The sequence below is a fragment of the Vespula pensylvanica genome, chromosome 2, assembly GCF_014466175.1.
Source record: "Vespula pensylvanica isolate Volc-1 chromosome 2, ASM1446617v1, whole genome shotgun sequence".
NCBI classification, from domain to species: Eukaryota; Metazoa; Arthropoda; class Insecta; order Hymenoptera; family Vespidae; genus Vespula; species Vespula pensylvanica.
The window spans coordinates 10,136,763-10,144,892 of NC_057686.1; the positions used below are offsets into that span (position 1 = coordinate 10,136,763).

At 30.4% G+C, this 8,130-nt stretch overlaps 1 protein-coding gene and 1 long non-coding RNA gene across 4 annotated transcripts in view; one reads left to right on the plus strand and one right to left on the minus strand.

Moving 5' to 3' along the window:
- Positions 1-8,130, plus strand: part of LOC122638125 (protein Tob1) — a 33,818-nt gene that overhangs the window by 3,783 nt on the left and 21,905 nt on the right. For both annotated transcript variants that reach the window (XM_043830825.1, XM_043830827.1), the window contains exon 2: positions 4,009-4,070. The gene's annotated coding sequence lies outside the window, so the exon portion shown is untranslated. The remainder of the gene's footprint in view (positions 1-4,008; positions 4,071-8,130) is intronic.
- Positions 2,916-8,130, minus strand: part of LOC122638127 — a 9,626-nt gene continuing 4,411 nt past the window's right edge. The window contains exons 2-3 of one of the 2 annotated variants that reach the window (XR_006329351.1): positions 4,285-4,416; positions 2,916-3,440 (exon numbers count right to left, since the gene is read on the minus strand). This is a non-coding gene — a long non-coding RNA (uncharacterized LOC122638127). The remainder of the gene's footprint in view (positions 3,441-4,284; positions 4,417-8,130) is intronic. The other variant, XR_006329352.1, reaches the window with a different exon arrangement.

Genomic DNA, 8,130 nt, shown 5'->3' on the forward strand with positions numbered 1-8,130 from the left:
CGAGGGGAAACCTAGCGAGTGCCTTCCTAATCTACCGGGCGCGGAATTAATTTTAGCTCTTTCAGTAGTTTAACTCTCGGCGTGGCTTCTCTCCTACGTGGCAACTATGACGTAGCGAGCTCGCGTGGCCGCGTAAATAAATAAACGTCTTGTCTCTCATGCATGCTGTCTTATCATCTTCATCTTCTTCTTCTTCCTCTTTTTCTTCTTTTTTTTCTTCTTTTTCTTCTTTTTCTTTCTCTTTTTCTCTTTCGTCCTGTTTTTCATCTTCTTCGTTTTCACTGGCAACAACGCATCTCGAGAAAGTTAAAATTCAGAACATGACGAAACAAAGTTGATACTATTTTTATCCTTTTCTCAACATTCGACAAAAAATTCCCCAAAAAAATTTACTTCGCTAAATCGAAAACGAGATTTAAAAAAAAAATTCATTTTAAATTATACACTGAAATTCAATTATTCTTCACGCGAAAAATGTAGAATAAAATTATTCGAATTCGAAGTGATTTTTCATCGATTTTTCACGAAACGATAAAGAATTCTTTTTAATTTTCGGAACAATGGACATTAATGTAGAAACTTATGAATTGATTGAAAATTCATTGTATTCATAAATGTGTGTGTGTGTATATTTATGTATGTATGTATGTATGTATGTATGTATGTACGTACATATGAAAATACGGGCGGGTCCACACTGAGTCACGGGTCGATCTTCGCAACGTAACGTGCCAATTCGTGGTTGATATTGATCTGAGTTTTTCCAACCGTCTTATAAATGCCCTAGGTTCAGAATATGATCTAGTTTTCTGACACAGCTCGATATAAAGAACTTATTTGTATTATTTATCGTTCTATTTTTAACATTCCATCCTAATATCGATAACATTGCAAATTTCAATAATTAGAAATTATTACCATTTTAAGAATCATGTATATACGATTATTATAGATATCTTATCATCAAGATATTTATCGGTACTTACAGTTTTCATTTACAGAATTAGTAATATTAAAAAGATTAAGAAATCTTCAGTAAATCTTCATTTGTATTAATTTATTCATATTAATTAATTCGTCGTTATTACGATTTTATGTGTCACAAAGAATCAATTACTAATGCTGATGGCAACACTGTATAAGGAAAAATAAATACTTAGTTGATACAAGGACAAACATGAATGAGTCAAAGAGAGAGAGAGAGAGAGAGACAGAGAGAGAGAGAGAGGATTGATTTATGTAATGGATCATTTGCTTATTAGTCAATTATTCCAAGTGCATCGAGCACTTGCAAGCTTCACAGTATATTTTGCAGGATTAACTTTCGAAAAACAATAATGCGAATAAATCCAAATACTATTCTCTATGTATTTCTATCTCTATTTAATCATGCGAATAAATCCAAATACTATTCTCTGTCTATTTCTATCTCTATTTAATAATGCGAATAAATCCAAATACTATTCTCTAACTATTTTCTATTTGTCTCTTTACGTAAAAAAGAGAGAGCAGGCACAATCGATCGGTCGATTCTCTAAAATAGTGTATTCATTTTAGTCTCATCTTCTATCCTTTTTCATTTAAGCTACAATGCATGTGTCCTTGAGAATCTAACTCTTCTCAGACATGTGTTAGTTTGTATCTTTCAAATAGGGCGAAAAAAGGAAGAGGGAGAGAGAGAAAGAGAGAGGGAGAGAGAGAGACAGTATGATGACTTTCTTTGATAAGATGAGCATTTTGAGAGCTTTAGGAAGAGAAAGAAAAAGAGATAGAGAGAGAGGAAAAAGGGAAAATGTTTTCAGCACGATCAATACGTCTATCTCTCTACCTTTTTATCATCCTGTGCTCCAATCTCCCACTAACGACCCTCAAAATTACCCTCGTTCCGTTTAAATGTTCCTCTTATCGAAAATTTTTTTCTTCTGGTTTCTCCCTTTTGCGAATCTTGAAAATGTGCTCTGATTACGAGTCGATTTGTTACGTTTCATAATCTTTTCTTTTTCTCCTTTTTTCCTTTTTTTTATTTATATTATCTCATTGAAACGAGCAACTTTCTACGTTTCTAGAAAATTTTACGAGCTGATTAAAAAATTTTCAGATATGGCATTAGAACGAGGAGAGTCCTAGAAAAAAGAAATCTTAGAATCGAAAGAAATCTTCGGAATTCGTTTGATCGAGACAACGAAGGTCAGCCACTGAGTAGACTGACCTTCTGATCGATGATAGAAAGTCAACGTACCTCCTGTTTCCAATCTATTCAATGTTCAACATCGATACGTGTCGTTATTCGGTCGAATGAGAAGAAAGAAAATTACTGCTATTAAACGAACAGTCAATTTCATTTGAGAGATCGTTAAGATCGAATCGAATCGATCGATTATATGCGCGTTTTAATTTGTCATTGAAAATAATGAAAATTTTATATAGTTCTTTGATATTGCAATGTAGATGTCAAATTGATTTTATTTATTACAATTAGAATTTGTTATTTTCTTATAATTATAATATACATATTTACGTCTAAATGTCAACTTCTAGTCATTTTTTAATTTATGTTATTCTTTGTTTACTTTCAAGTAAAAAATAAATAAATACAAGAAAGTAAAAGAAGAAAAAAAACGCACCAGTTAACCACTCAAATGTTTCCTGTATGTAACATATTATCGCAAGAACGAGCGATAACGTTCGGATAATCGCAGCGTATTGACATGTGAGTTTTAAAGGATTCCTCTTATCAGAGGTACGCCGTGTTTTACGGAATACGTTCATGATCCTCGAGAGAACGTTCGTGTATATTAGTAGTCAATATTATATACTCCTATATAAGTTGAATATAACACGATAAAAAAAAATAACGATTCACAAATCAATAAAGAATTTTATTAAAAAGATATTGTTTTTCACAGAATCATAAATTATTCATACGAATTACTTCTTTATTAGTTTCTTTTATAGGACTCGTGTTACAGTTCATATGTAGGAAGTTAAATTGTCTGATTAAAAAATTCCAATCAAGATTATCGTCGCATTTGATCCAATTTTCCATCTCGTGTTGTCCCATTCCATTTTACCGCTAACTAGACAAGAGGAAGACAGAGAAACAAAGAAACTCGTTTCACGTTAAAAGTTTCATTACATATACGGCTCGACAACTTTCATTAACACGCTATAAGATCTCGTTAGAAGAGCATGCGCAAACCTTGGCAGCTGTATCTGGAACAGGTCTAGGTTTAGATTAAGTTTTAATCTAGATTAAGAAAAAGGATCACACGATCTTTCTCATTCAGTGGTGAAAGCGATTTGTCTTGTTAGTTTCGTTAAAAAGGGGTAGAATGTTTGATGAATTTTCTTCGTTACGATCTTCGTATCTGGTTTTTCTTTTTTTTTGTTATTAATAGAATAGGAAGACGAGATCGAACAATTTTTTCCATTTCCTTAATCTCGTTAAATGAAACAAAAAATATAAAAATATAAAAATACGGACGAAACATTTTTTCAAAATAAATCAGACACGAGCGATTATTGTTTGTTTTCCTATCGTTCGAAGCAACAAGCAAATGCTCGACAATTTTTTCAAGCTTCTCTTATCTTTTAGAAAAAGAAATTAAATGCGATAGGACTTCCACTCGGGAATTTATAGATCGTCGCGATCCGATCATATAATCTCGTGGATCATACGTGACCAATCGAATTTTCCTCCTCTTTCCTTTCTTTCACTTTTTTTTTTTTATAATGATAATTATTGTGCGATCGTATTTACCGAAAACCTACGATTACTCAACTAATTATCATCTCTAATTCGTTCTATTGATCACTAAAATTTATAGTTTAATCTTTTAATGTTAGACATTTTTCGAAGCAAAATTTTGTATTAACATTATCGGTAATAAATATTTATAAAAAATATTAAATATATTTTTGTTTATTTAGATATAACGTTTATGTATAATTTATTATATATCTATATTTATAATTATAAATTAATACTATTTATAATTTTTTGTACAGATCGATCAAAGAGTACGGAATCGACGAAAGGAAGAACGCTATTGGCTGAAAACGACAACAAGGTAATAGAAAAAATAAAAAAATCGAAAAACTTTGATAAAAGATGAAAAGGAAACGATAAAAGTGTGATTAATGACTTGCTATCTTACGATTAAATCTTAAGTCTTAGCTTTGATAACAAAAAGAGCGATAGAGACGAGAGTGACGACGTTTTAGAATCTCGCGACAAGAAGCGTCGCGAAACGGAATGCGTACTCGTGACATTTGAAGACGTACCTTAATTTAAAACGGTAGCGCGGAAGGTGAGCTGGCAGTCCACGAAGGAACGCGTCTATTGGCACATCTCGTGTTTTGGCAGTCTTCTATTGCCTTTCATCCTTCTTCTTCTTTCAATGATCTTTTGTAACACTAGATTTACAAACATTAATTATAAATTTTTATTAAAATCTAGTTCGGGTTGACAGGTATATTAAAATGTTATTTCTTTTTTTCATTCATATCATTATATTAATCATATTCAACATAAATTGCAGAAAAAGAAGTAATATTTATAGTTTTTGTAATTTTAAGTATAAAATCTGAAAAAAGTCAAATTGACGAGTGCGTCATAATTCAGTTTTTTAGTTCATATCATTGTATGAATTGAAGTCAATGTAAATTGCTAAAAAATAATATTTATAATTTCTATAATTTTCAGCATAAAATCTGAAATCGGTCGAATTGACAGTTACATTAAGAAAAGAAAAATAACTTTTTTGTTATTAATTCATATCATATCAATCAAAATCGACATAAATGATATGCTTAAAAGTGATAATGTACTAAGTATGAAACTGAAATCCGTCAAATCGATAGATCCTGCAAATCTAGTGTTGAAAGATCATACTTCATCGTCTTTCACGAGTATAAAAAATTTTAGAAAAAAATGTCTATTTTGATCCGAGAGAATTATTCTAATCAAATGACAACACTAATAAAGAAAACAAGATTAGTTTGCGATGTGTATCGTTAATTGGTCGATGTGGTCGCGCGTTCTCGTTTGAATAGAAAAATTTAATGGAGAGTGGCGCGATGCACTTCGGCTTATTGGCACGGACACGATGTTATGCTAAAAGAGGGGTGCACACATAGAGACACATGCACATACATTTCTCGTAACGTAACGGTGTAAAATGCGCTGACGTTACACGATGGAGCGATTATGTCGTTGCGTTTAATGAATGCTGGATCGACGCAAACGAGCGCTCTACTCCAAGGTTAGCTAAGAGAATGCGATTTTTCGTGAATACGTTAGAAAGTGAATGTGTTTCAATTCATGAGTATGTGAATTTATTTCTTTTCTAATTAAATTTACTCTCTATGACCCAATTTTTGTGACTTAAACAAAAATTATATTATATGAAGATTACAGTATGACTATATTATAGTATAATATATGATATAATAATATACATAGAATTATGTCGTATGCGTGTGTGTGTGTGTGTGCGTGTGCGTGTGTGTGTACCATATCATATTACAGTATAGTATAATTTATACTTAGTAAACATTAATCTTCAAATATAAACTGACAATTAATATTGTGTTGAAGAGATAGAAGATTTTTTGAGATTTAAACCTTTAAACTTTCAAGATCAAAAAACATTCAGATATATAAATATATATTTATTTCATAATAGAAATAATCTCCATTAATAATTTTTAATAATAATAACTAATATATGTACATAATTTTGATATTCACATTTTACTATATCTATTTAAAAAAGGGTCAAAAGTTAAAGAAATATTCATATATTTATCTCGAATATCTAGCTCGTTTTATATATCTACAAAATTTCTTGTGCGAAGTCCAGTCAATATTATAAGTGCACGCGTACTTATCTTTTCTAATACATTTATTATAGCGATTATACAGAGAGGTGCAAATAAGACATATATACTATGCCAGTATAAGTGATAAAGAAAGGAAAATTTAATCTCATTGAGTCGCTTTATCGATAACGAACAGAGTTAAAAGAGAGAGAGAGAGAAGAGTATAATTTTATCATTTAATAAGAAGTCGCTTCTGTTCAAACTGCGTATTTATTACGTAGACTCATATATTGGTTCATTATTCTCTATAAACCTAGCACCGAAATCGATATCTTGAACTATCCAATAACGTAATCTTCGTATCGGAAATTAAGAAAATAACAAAAAATCATACAAATAAAAGATCTAAAAAATAAATGAAAAAATATTTCTTTCTGCACTTTCTTGTTCGACAAAAAAATTACTACGTTCTCATACTGTAAAACAGTGGTAAATTGAAAAAAGATAAAGAGAGAGAGAGAGAGAGAGAGAGAGAGAGAGAGAGAGAGAGAGGAAAAAAAAGAAAATAGAAAGAGATGAATAAATAGATAGATAGATAAATAGAGATAGAAGGAAAAGGTATGGACGAGCGTAGCCAACTACTATTAAAACGGTATCGCGCGTTGCGGCCTACTATTCGTTAGACCTTGGACGCATTGGACTGGCACGAGTACGTGCGCAATATTTCATTGTTCGAAGGTCAATCGACAACATATCGATTATTGCCGAGAGAAGAATTTTGTACGAGCTCATTCGGCATACTCATTCTCATATTAACGAGAATATTTTTTTTCTTCCTTATATATATATTTTTATTTCATTGCAGCGTCTATAGTTCCATAAAACTTCGTTTAAAGAAAATCAGAAATAGTAAAAATTGCTAATAAGCATAATTCATCTAAATTTAATCGTAAGTATAACTCATAAAAAGTTTAATTTAGGCTTAATTTAATTTAGTTCTCGTTGTAATCATTCTACGTCTCAAATCCATTCGTATATCTTGAACCCAACGAGTTTCGTTATCATTATCGTTAAAAATTTTCAATGATATCGCGCGGATCGATTAGAATAGAATATCAGTTCTACGTATGAGCATGTTTACATTATATTATATTTTATTATTTATTAACGATATATGGGAAAAAACAAACAGAAAAAAGAAAAAAAAATGAAACAATAAATCGTTTAGGAATATTTATCAATGGCAGATAAAAAAAGAGGATTAAATATAAAAGTTCGTACCTCGTGAGACGATCTTTTATTTGTACTGTAACTCGTTCGTGAATGCATGGCGATCTAAGTCAAATAAACATTTAATTACTCGATCGTGCCACAATTTCATTAATCATTGATCGACAAACGCTGGTCGGAGATTCTGTTTCTACTTCGAGTTAAGCAATGATTCTTAATTTTTTTCTTTTTTTTTTCTTTACTTTTTTTTCGAAGAAAATAAAAAACTTGCTTATTAGAAAAATCTTGATAAATCTTTGACTTTATTGCGTGGTAATAACATTATCGTTTCTAAACGGAACGATCGCATCGTCACGTTGAGAAAATCATAATCGTTACGTAAGAACTTATCAAAAGAGTCGAAGGACAAAAGATATTAATGGAGACACAATCAAAAGAGACATAAGGAAAAGTCGAGAATTCCTTTTTGATTATTACGAACGAATATTTGATTATATCAAGGAATAATGAGAAAAAGAAAAAACAAGTGTATGTTATGTGAAATTTTATAAAACTAATCTTGTAAGTCCCTATGCCTACATGGTATTCTTTTAATACTCTATTTAACTTTAACATTTTTATTCAGAAAAATTTTGGATCAGAAATATATAAAATTTTTATTATTTATCTAAATAAAACAAAAACTAGTACGGAGAAAACAGTTTTCAATAGATCAATAAATTAGAAAATATAATATAGTAGAAATGAGAAACAAATAATTAATTAATATTTGTTATTATATAATAGTTAAATATATAATTCATTAATTTTCTCAGTAAAGAAATTAAAAACATTTTATTATTTGTAATAAAAATTGAAAAATGTCGAAATACGAATTGTGCGTTTCTTTTTTCGGAGTTTCATAACTTCGTTTGAAAATTTTCTGACAATTCAAAAAGTTGGATATCTTGTTAACGATATACTCTATATATAAATATAGGTTCTACTTATTCCATGGCGCCTGCAATTGCAACATTGCGTAATTGGATTCAGCAGACGTAGACGCGTTTACGCTCGAACTCGTTCGGTAGTTGAGAG